The sequence below is a fragment of the Ricinus communis genome, chromosome 2 (assembly GCF_019578655.1).
Source record: "Ricinus communis isolate WT05 ecotype wild-type chromosome 2, ASM1957865v1, whole genome shotgun sequence".
Lineage (NCBI taxonomy): Eukaryota > Viridiplantae > Streptophyta > Magnoliopsida > Malpighiales > Euphorbiaceae > Ricinus > Ricinus communis.
Window position 1 is genome coordinate 23,030,086 of NC_063257.1, and position 11,248 is coordinate 23,041,333.

Genomic DNA, 11,248 nt, shown 5'->3' on the forward strand with positions numbered 1-11,248 from the left:
GCACAAACTATTTTTATAGTAAAAATAAGTTTACTATGAGGTTGATCTCTCAATAAACTATGAGGCCACTTATTATAAAGATTAATTATCAATATAAAATAATAAAAATAAATCTAAATACTCTAAACCAGTATTTTGAGAAAATAATATTTATAAAGTAAAGTAACCAAATAATAAATAAATATGCAATGTAAATATAAATGCTTATGATTTAAAATTATATGCTAAAAATAATATTTAGCCTAGCTAATTACTTAGTAATCGCCTTTTTCTACTTTAAGTCTAGATCTAATGAATGAAATAGTGATATGCATTTTTCTTTAATTACTCAAGCAAATAATGCAACTAAAGTTTCTTCTACCAACATAGATTAAAGCAAAAATGGTGTCTCTAATATATTCAACCTAAATATCTTCATAACAATTATTATCATTAAATTAATATAATGATTAACTAATAATAATAACTGAAACTAATAAAGATATAAAGGTAAAAAAGTCACCCATTAAATAAATAAATAACAAGGTTCATATAAAAGTAAAAAATACTAAACTACACACTTATAAAAACTAATATAATGATCATGGTATTGAATAGAAAGACATAAAAATAAAAAAATAAAATAAAAGTTTCCTTGAAATCCAGAATCCTTCAAGTAAGAAAATAATTGATTCTCACTCTCAACTTCTTGAAAAACTTCTTAGATCCTAAAAAACAATAAAAACTAAGAACTAAAGTATTTATAGAAAAACTATAGAGAAAAGAATGGTGGACAGTTGCAGAAAGCAGATAGGAGAAACTTCTCATCCTCCTTTTAGAACTAGATTTGCATAGATATATATAGAGAAGAGTCATCCTCTAAATAAGTCTCCTTAAAAATATGTATACCCAATATAAGTCTATCTAAAGATAAGATTATAAGTGTCATTTTATCCACCAAATATTATTCCAAAAATAATTTTTAATATAAATTCTAATAATAATACAAAATAACTAAAACGTCTCTTAGATAAATAGTAGAATTAGGCTAGTAAGCAAATAGCAGGTCTACTCATCTTAATCTCGAGCATTGATACAAACATATCTAATTAGACTCATTTTGAAGTATTTTTTCATATTTTTCTCTATTGGCTAATATTATGTGAAAATAGACAATTAAATTTAAGTGAGATATAAACACTTATTTTTATCGTATTATATATAAAAAATATACCATTAAAACTCTAAAATACAGTAAATAATTATATATAATTTAGACCTATCAATTAATTAAATATATATTTAAACATTAAATATCTTTATCTCATTTTCCTTTAATAAAAAGATTCCTTTCTGTCTCTCTCTCTCTCTCTCTCTCTGCTTCTCCTCCACCTTCTTCTTCTTCTTTTTTTTTTAAAATTTGTTTCTGTCGTGTGCAAGTGAGCATCTCTTGTCGAATATGGGCAGTTTTTGGATCTTGCCCAATTTTGAATCTTTTTCTTTGATTTTTGGTTTCTTTCTCTATTTATATTACTGTGTTCTTTATCTTTTTCCCAAATTGCGTTCTTTGTATTGTTTTTTCTTTTAAATTCCTTTTGGTATTTGGATTTCAAATTATTTTCTATTTTCATACATGTTTTAACAAATATAATGATATAAATGCCTAAAATTTGAGCTTGTTTTCTTTTTTTCTTCTTATATTTGGCACTTGAATGTATCCCCGCTTCTTTGATCTTTGACTCTCTCTTTCTCATTATAATTTGAATTGTTATATTGTGCTACTTCTTTTGTTGTAAGAATTTCGATACTTTCTAGCATTTGAATTTTTTTTCCTTTACGCTTCTTTGTTCATTTTTTGCCTAAATAGGGCCCAGCTAGCCTTTTCTTTTGGTTTTCATTTTACTTTTCCATGTTAAAATATATTCTTTTTATTTTTATTTTCTTACTTTCTTTTTATTTTTGATTTATTAATTGGATGTTTGTTTTTGGCTAAATACATATATGGCTTCTTAAATTTGTTTTATTTTTATAATTGAGTCTCTAATCTTCATTTTGATTTAGTTGGGTCCCTTAACTTTGCATTTTAATGTATTCAGGCTTCTAATTGACAGACGTTTTTTATACGTGTGAATTACTTACCACTCAAGTCGAGTGGGTATGAATAAAGTAACAATACATTTGAAATTTAAAATAATTAAGCATATTAAATTAAAAAAAAAAAAAGCAATATGGGTTTTGATTTAAAACTCACCGTTTTATTTATTTTCCATAAAAAGTATTTCTTTGTTTATCTGCTCAAGTCGCCGGCGAGGAACATTACTTTATCAAATCACACCACCATAAAATCATTTACAGCCCACACCAGCTTCATCAACAAATCTAAATCAACAAATCAAAAGTACCATTAATCTATCACCACTACCTCCACCGTAGCCCACTTCAGCATTTCTACGACCCACTGCCCTTGTAACCCACACCACCACCATCACAGTAAACAGTAAGAGGAAGCTGATGACATTAGGTGGCTCTCAAACCCTCCATTTTTGCTTCTTTACACATAATATAGAAAACACAAGGTTCTTATGCTCTATTCTTAATTTATGTATGTTCTATTAAATTAATGCATTTTGAAGCTTATCGATGTTTAGAGGTATTGAAATCTTGACGGTTCTCTTATTTCTGTCACCGATGGATTTGGTCCTATGAGTCTGTTAGAGAGAGATGGAGAGTGTGTAATTGTGGGTTGTTGTGTGTGTTTTAAAGAATTATTGAATTTGTTAATATATTAGAAAAATGGCAAATTCTTGATTTTGATTGATTCATGGAGTCCAATTCTGTTTGCTAATTCTCGTTATGTTATTGCATTTTTTACTTTTTGTTTCTTTTTTTTGGCCTTTCATGGTGGATCTCTTTTGTTTCTCCATTGTTATCATTAGTTAAGTATTGTAGTATTTATAAAAATTGGGAATTAGGTCGGAAAAAGGACTCTCATGGTGGGTCTCTTATATTATTTAATTATTTTAATTAACGACGTTTATTAAATATTTTTTATTCCTTCCGTTTATGAAGGGTTTAGATGTTATAATCTACGAAGATCACATGTTTAACTGAACCAAAATTAAGTTTATAGGGCAATTATTTTGCCTTTGTTTTTTTATGATTTTTGTAAATATAATTAACCCCTCAAACTCAATTTTGATTTAATTTTACTTTTTAATTTCATTAATTGTTATTTTTAATCCCTTCATTAAAGATAATAAAAGAAATCAATATTTTCATTTAATTTATTCCAAACTTACATTTTATACTTAAAATATTATCTAAATAGAAAATAAAATATTTTTTTATAAAGCAAACATGTTTTACAAATTCTAAAAATTTTCTATTAAATTTCATTTTTCTCTAGAAAATAAAAATGAAAAAAATTCTCTATAAGTAAACAGGTCCTTAATTTTCAGTCTTGTATTTATATTTAACTATTTAATTACCATGATCATTGGATTGAATATATTAAACTAATTTTTTTTAAGTGTTTAGTTTTTCTTTTTTTACCTTGTATGAACCTTGTTATCTTTTTATCTGGTGAATGATTTCTTTGTCAATAATAAATTTATTAGTTTCAGTTATTGTTGTTAGTTGACAATCATATTAATTTAATAATAATTATTATTATGAAAATATTTAGGTTGAATGTATTAGAGACACCATTTTTACTTCAATTTATGTTGGTATAAAAAACTTTAGTTGCATCATTAGCTTGAGTAATTAAAGAAAAAGGAACATCACCATCTCATTCATTAGATCTATGCTTAAAATTAAAACAAGGAGATTACTAAATAATTGCCTATGCTAGATACTGTTTTTATCATATAGTTTTCCTATTTCATCTCATTGTATATTTACTTTATTAGTTTATTTTATTGCTTTATAAACATCATATTCTTTCAAAATATTGGTTTAGAGTGTTTAGATTTATTTTTGCTGTATTGTGTTGATAATTAGTTTTTATAATAAATGGCTTTATAGTTCCTTGAGATATCTATTTTATGGTGAATTTACCGCTTTATTATAAGAATGATTCATGCACTTGCGAGTACTAACTAAGACACATCAAGTTTTTGGCGTCGTTATCAGGGAACTGTGTCCAAATTTTATTATATTGATTGATTGTCAAAATTGTCTTATATTTTTTTATTTATTTTTTCCTTTATTTTGTCTGTGTTTCTTGTTTTTAAATTTTGTTTATAAGTTTTAAATCTAAAATTTTCTTTTGTTTTGTATGCCTAGCAGAAAAATAAAAGTTAGTGATTCATCGACTTAAAATTCATACAACTTGAGATCAATTGTTAAAAAGGTAGAAAAAAATCAAGTGGAAAGTGATTTTGTGCGTGAAAAAGTTGAAGAGGGATCAGAAGAAGAAGTTGAAAAATTGTGGCAAAACAACAAAGAGGAATAGTAGCTGAAAGACGAATGACTATAAAAGATTATGCACAAACTATAATTGGTAACACTACTTCATGTATAGTTCTAGGTGGTACATCTAAGAATTATGAACTTAAGAATATTCATTTTAATATTTTCTTTATTTTATGGTATTGCCTAGTGAGGATGCATTAACATTTATCAGAGAATTTTATGCTATAGTTCATACTTTTCCGTTACCTAGGCTTAATGAGGATCAATTCAGAATGAAGTGTTTTTCTTATTCATTAAAAGAAAAAGCAAAGGCTTGGTTAATGACCTTGCCTCCTAATTCTTTGAGAACTTGCAATGAAGAAGTTTATCAAAAATTTTATTCACATAAAAAAAAAATCAAAGAATTAAGGATTGAAATTTCTAAGTTTTATCAAAAGGATACTGAATTCTTTCATAAGTATGAGATTGCTTTATATTACTTTTATTGCAATGCCCATACCATGGATACTCACTTACAGTAACCAACTTATCTTTTTATGATGGGTTGACACAACAATATCAATATATGGTTGATAATGCAACTGGAGGTGCTATGTTAGAAAAGACAACTGATGAGGTTTAGGACAACTTTAAGATATTAGGTGTCAATTCTCAATAAAAGAGTACGAGGACAAAAAGAGTAGGAGTAAATGAAGTAGTAGCTAGTAATGAGATGACCATGCAAATAGCTAAATTGACCAAGCAAGTTAAGATACTTGCCTCAACAAAAAAATGTACCTAGCAATGAGGTTTGTGGTATATATGGTATTTATAGTCATGGTGCCAATGTTTGCTCATCTTTTGATAATTATACAGGAAATATGTTTGAACAAGCTAATTTGATGGACTCTTACCAATCCAAGCAACTTATGAATGACCCTTATTTCAACACATATAATTAGGGCTGAGCATGGATCTCGGTGATTCCCGCCCGAACCGAATAACCGTACCGAAAAATACCAGAACCGAAATAACCGAAAGTTTTTATAACTGAATTGAACCGATCAGAATTTTTTTACTATTATGGTATGGTACTGGTTCTTTAGTAAAAACCGTACCATAAGCGTACCAGAACCGATCCGTCTTGTACTGATCCGGACCAAACCGTAGAACCGAATTTTTTACATATATTTATTAATAATTATTTATATTATATAAATAATACATATTAAAAATAACTATAATATTATAAAATACTTTATACTCTATAAAAAAATTATTTTATATTTATCATTTATATAATTCAAGTAATTGTTATCGAAATAAAAAAAATAATACATATTAAAAATAACTATAATATTATAATATACTTTATACTCTATATAAAATATAAGTTATATATATTAATATATCACATAGTATACTGATACTAGTAATCTAGTATACATACTATAATACTATATTTAAAGTACTTGAAAGCTAGGTGCAAATTAAAGTACTTGAAAGCTAAGTATACCATTTATTATGGTGAAGATGAGGCAAAAAATTTGAAATAAATAGTGAAAACAACTTTAGAGTTGATGGTGGATGAATACAAGATAATTGAGGATCAATTATATATGGGTGAGGTTGTAGGGAGCTCAGAGAAATCTACATATGATAGTGGGCCAAGTGATACGGAAACAGAAGAAGAGATTGATGAGTTCTTTTTAGAGGAAGAAGCGCAGCAAAATTTGTATAAGATATCTGAGTTAGATAGGTACTTCGAAGAATTTGCAGGAAAATTTACCATTGATTTCGATATCTTAGCATGGTGGAAGGTGAATTCAGTAAGGTATTCTATCTTGTCCAAGGTAGCCTTTGAATCTGCAATTAGTACCGGAGGACAAACTCTAGATCAATATAGAAGTTCTTTACTTCCTACAACAGCGAAGGTCCTCATTTGTTGTCAAGATTGACTTAGAAGTTTAAATAAACCTATCCAACTAGAAGAATCAATAGAGGATATTGAAAGCATAGAGTCAGGTAACATTTCTTTACTTCTTACATATGTTTATTTATTGTTGATGCTGTTAAGTTTTATTGATATAATTTTTTACTTTTATTGTAAAAATTATTCAAGATCCTGAGATTGGTGAGTCCCTTATGCCAAGATTAAATATGGAGTGCTAATTTTGAGGGGAGGTAATAACATTCCTTTGTTAATTTTGGACATGTATTTTAGTGCTACATAAAGTTTGTAAATTTATTTATTTTAATGATTGCCATTTACAAAACATTTTTATGCTAGCAGTAACATATATTTTAATGGTTCGTATTTGAATATTGAATGAATTATTATATTTGCAAGTGACTGAAGTGCAAAACAGGTTGTTCAAGAATGTGATTGCAATTCTAATTCAGATTTTCATGCTACTTTTTTTAGGTTGGTAATCATATTTTCTCTAAATATATTTGATTAAAGATGAGATTAAAGTTGTGTTTTTTAAATTTTTTAGAACCAAAAATAGCACTGAACCGAACTGTATTTAACCGTAAAATTGGTACAATACGGTATTGGATCCTTGTATGTTTGGTACGGTATTGGTACCTTTAATTTTAAAATAATCGAGGTTTGGTATGGTACTGATGATTTATGGATAACTAAATTGGACCGATCCGTGCTCAGCCCTACATATAATCCAGGTTGGAGAAACCATCCAAATTTATCTTGGAGAAACAATGATCAAAACTCACCATAAATTTTGAGAAAACTAAATCAGCTTTATTACCAAAATCAAGATTCTTAATTCTAGATGAACTCAAATCCTCAATTTCAAATTCAAACTTTTCAATCTAATATGCAAGAGAAGCCAAGTTTGGAAGAAATATTTCAATCATTTATGATGGTTTCTCATGATAGGATGGAGAGGAATGAGAAAAAAGATTCCATTGAGGCTTCAACAAAATATTTAAAAGTTTAAATAGGACAAATCGTTGAAGTTGTTCAAGAGCTCAAGAAAGAAATACTACCAAGTCAACCCGAACAAGCCAATTCTATTATCATTATTAGAGAATGTGAGATTGTTGATACTAAGATTGATATGGAAACTGAAGGGAATTTTCTTCTTATGCAGGTACATCTAAAGATGATATATTGGTGGAAGTAGAAATTAATGAAAAGAGCATGCAAAAAGAAGACAAAGTAGAGCCTAACCTTGGGCTTAAGAAGAAAGAAAAGGAAGTATTTTCTAGATCTGAATTTCATAAGGCAGCTCAGCCTTATAGGCCACTTATTCCTTTTCTAAACCGATTCAAAGGGAGCAAAAAGGATAAACAGTTTTATGAAAATATTGAGATGCTTTCTAAAGTTAATACTAATTTACTTTTATTGGATATTATCAGGAATAAGCCAGTGTCAGGACCTTTTTTTCGGATCTAGATATCGAGAGAAATACGAATAACCTTATGATAAAAGTTACTGCCTTCTCGGATCTCGAGAGATGAGGGACATGCGAATCTGAGGTTAGGGTTGAGGTTAATCCAGCTAGAATTATCTTTTCTAAAATCAATTTGGACTCAATTGTCAAAAAAAATAAAGTTGGAGGGTCAAAACGAAGGATTTCACAAGTTCAGGGATCTAATTGAAAGAAATTCTAAAACTTTCCTTGTTTAGAACCGATCGGCTCTATACAATGCTGATTGGATTTTTCCAATTTGACGTTATTTTTTTTCTACGATTTTACATTCAGATACAGATTCTAAAGGTTTTTTTTTTGACGATAATCATGATTTTTAATCTCGTCAAAACTAGTTCTTCAAAATCATAAGTTGGGTCCAAACCTTTGATTTCCAGCATACCTTGCATTTTGTCAAGCTGGGCGCTCAGACCACGCATAGCTTCATTGGTGGCCAGGGCAGTCTCCCTCTTAGCCTAGTCTAGCATGAATCAAAGTCCTAAAAATTTTGGGGCACTCACCTTCTAGCTGAGTCTTCAACATTAGCATTAGCATTGGCCACATTGCGGTATAGTGGCGTGATGTCTCGGCAACCACGGTAGGGTTAACGACAATAGTGGGGTTAGGCTGGCAGCAGGAGGCGATGGGTAGGGCTTGGTTTGCAGCCATCCCAACTAAGAGTTGCTAGAGCTCTTCTCGAATTACACCCCTCAAGTCATTAATAATAGCATTTTTGAGGATCTTAAAAGTCTTGTTTGTTAGCTCTTTCGTTGCCCATCTCTTTGGTAGCTTGGCGTCTTGGTCTTTCTAGGTGCTCTAACACAACTTTGATTCTTGGGAAAATAGGCACTCTTTCCAATCTCTCATTGTCTTGTCTCCTTCAACCCACATGAGAATTTATGGCTAAAAAAACAAAGGTTAGTATGATGCATGCGATGCGTGAGATGCATGATGCACATGTGATGCACAAAGACAAGAAGAAGATGTTAGCACACACAATAGTATACAATTCATTATTCCAACCTTATTACTCCGGCACACGATTCTCAATAAGTCTTTCTTCTCTAGGATTTTGGGTCTGGGCTTTCTATCAACAAGGGATAGTAGGCCCGACGTGCATGCCATAAGCTTCAAAATAGATTTAAACAAATAGGGTAATGTTTCTTAGTATAAAAGCCTGCATATTTTGAGCCTAAAGCCTGGTTCCACGTTTTTTGGCTAAGGCCTTTCAATATTTAAGATACTTACAAGGAAAAATATCTCATATAGCAAGCAACAGGGTTCCTAAGGGAGATTTGCTTGATTAGGGTTATTATGTATGTTATTTGGTATATGTCTGTGTATAAATTACTTGCATTTATAAAGAATATTTTGTTAAATAATAAAATTAAAAACTAATATATACAAATAAGGAAGTTGGCTTCCAGATCCATCTCTGGATTTTGTGGTGTAAACTTCCTCATGGAATTTGAAAAATGCCACTCATTAGTAAAAGTGTCTCAATGATTACTCGGTAGTGACTCTCATCTCCGTGCTAGTCTTAATGACTAGTTAGCGTGTTCCCGATTAGGTTGAAAAGCCTTATGGTGCCGTAGTCACTAAAGACACTTGGGTGCACGCCCAAAACCACCGCCTACAGCCAGCTTATGCAAATTTTTTTAAAGAATTGAACACCAACAAAAGGTGATATGCAAACATTGAAAAAGTACAAGTATCAAAGAAAGCAAGTGCAGTGCTTTAATATCAGTTGCCTTTTAAGATGGAAGATCCTGGTAGCTTCACCATTGATATCACAATGGATGATAGAAAGGTTACAAAAGCCATGTTAGGTTTGGGAGCATGCATCAACTGGATGCCTTACTCAATTTATGCACAACTTAGATTATGAGATTTGAAGCCAACCACCATGTCTCTATAATTTGCTGACCAGCACGACCTAGATCCATGCAGTGTAGAGCTAAAATTGTACTTCTGATATTCTTCAGCATGACTTGGATTTGGGTCATGCTGCTCAGCATGGACATGCTCATAGGCCGTGTCACTCTTGGAAACCATGTTGTAAATCGCTTCTTCTCGCCATGGGTAAGGAATTTTAGCACACCCTCTGACCCTAACCGTGCTCCTCAGCATGGACGTATTGAACAGTCTTAATGCGCTTGATTCGTCCGTTTCTTTCCGATTTTGATCCGATTTCTCTCTAATTTTGATGATGTACCAAGAAAAACACCTGAGACACAAAGAAAACTAAAACATGGTGATTCTAATACAAAAACACATAAATTTGCCCTAAAAACAACTCAAAATCAAGCATGCAAACATATGTAATATCAAGGATATCAAATCACCCCACACTTAAGCTTTTGCTTTTCCTCAAGCAATCAACAGTTTAGATCATAAACATGCAATCAACCCTCCTTAAAATTCATGCATTGAATTGCAATTAAGCAACATTCAATCAATCCCAAATTGAAACTCAACCAAAAACTAAACTAGCAATCTAAACAAGAGTAATTATTATGTTAGTGTATGAAGAAATTAAATAATATATTCAACATCAAATATTCAAGAAACCATATGCCTCACAGGGGATCACTCTATGCATTCGGTGTTTAAAAGGTAATCATCAATCCCTCAAAGTAATTATATTCAACTTACATACAATTGGCTTGCTCATAAATCCTATTTCCACTACTGCAAACAATCAAATATCACAATCAAAGGGTCTTCACAAGGGTTGTAATGGGGCTTAGGTTTAGGTATGGAAATTTAGAAGTGAAGTGTAAATAATTTCTGGATTTTTGCAATGCCTTGCCCACAATTTCAACTCAAAAAGGACTAAATGCCAAATAAAGATAATTAAATTTACTATAGTTCCCAAGTCTCTAAAATAAGATGCTCAAAAAGTGAAATAACGAATGAATACTCAATAAAGAATTATTTTTTTTAAGAACAAAATAATAGAATAGAATTACTTTAGATTGAAGGGAGCATATAAACTAAATTTTTAAAGGACTTAGTGAATTCAAAGTACAAATAAAATCGATATTTTATCCAACAACTCAATGAACACATTGCAAAGATTCTAGAAATAGGGTAGGAATCAACGAACGAAAGGCTTAACAAAGTGTGATGATAAAGCAAAATGGTAAAAATGAAGAAAGTGGACAGGCTTAAACTTGGCTAACTAATGGAATACATTCATAGGTTGGCTTTTGGCTACAATGGTGAATCCTAAGTGCCCTTATCATTTCATAACATTTGATTATTCATGTGACATCAATAAGCATTACCGAGCAAGTTCTTGAAATAAGAAGAATACAATGCACACGCAAACAAGAAAAAACGAGCATTTATGATTTATACTCAATTAGGTTCAAAAACTCACAATTTAAGTGTGTACATTTGCATAAGGTATCAAAATACCATAAGTCAAATCA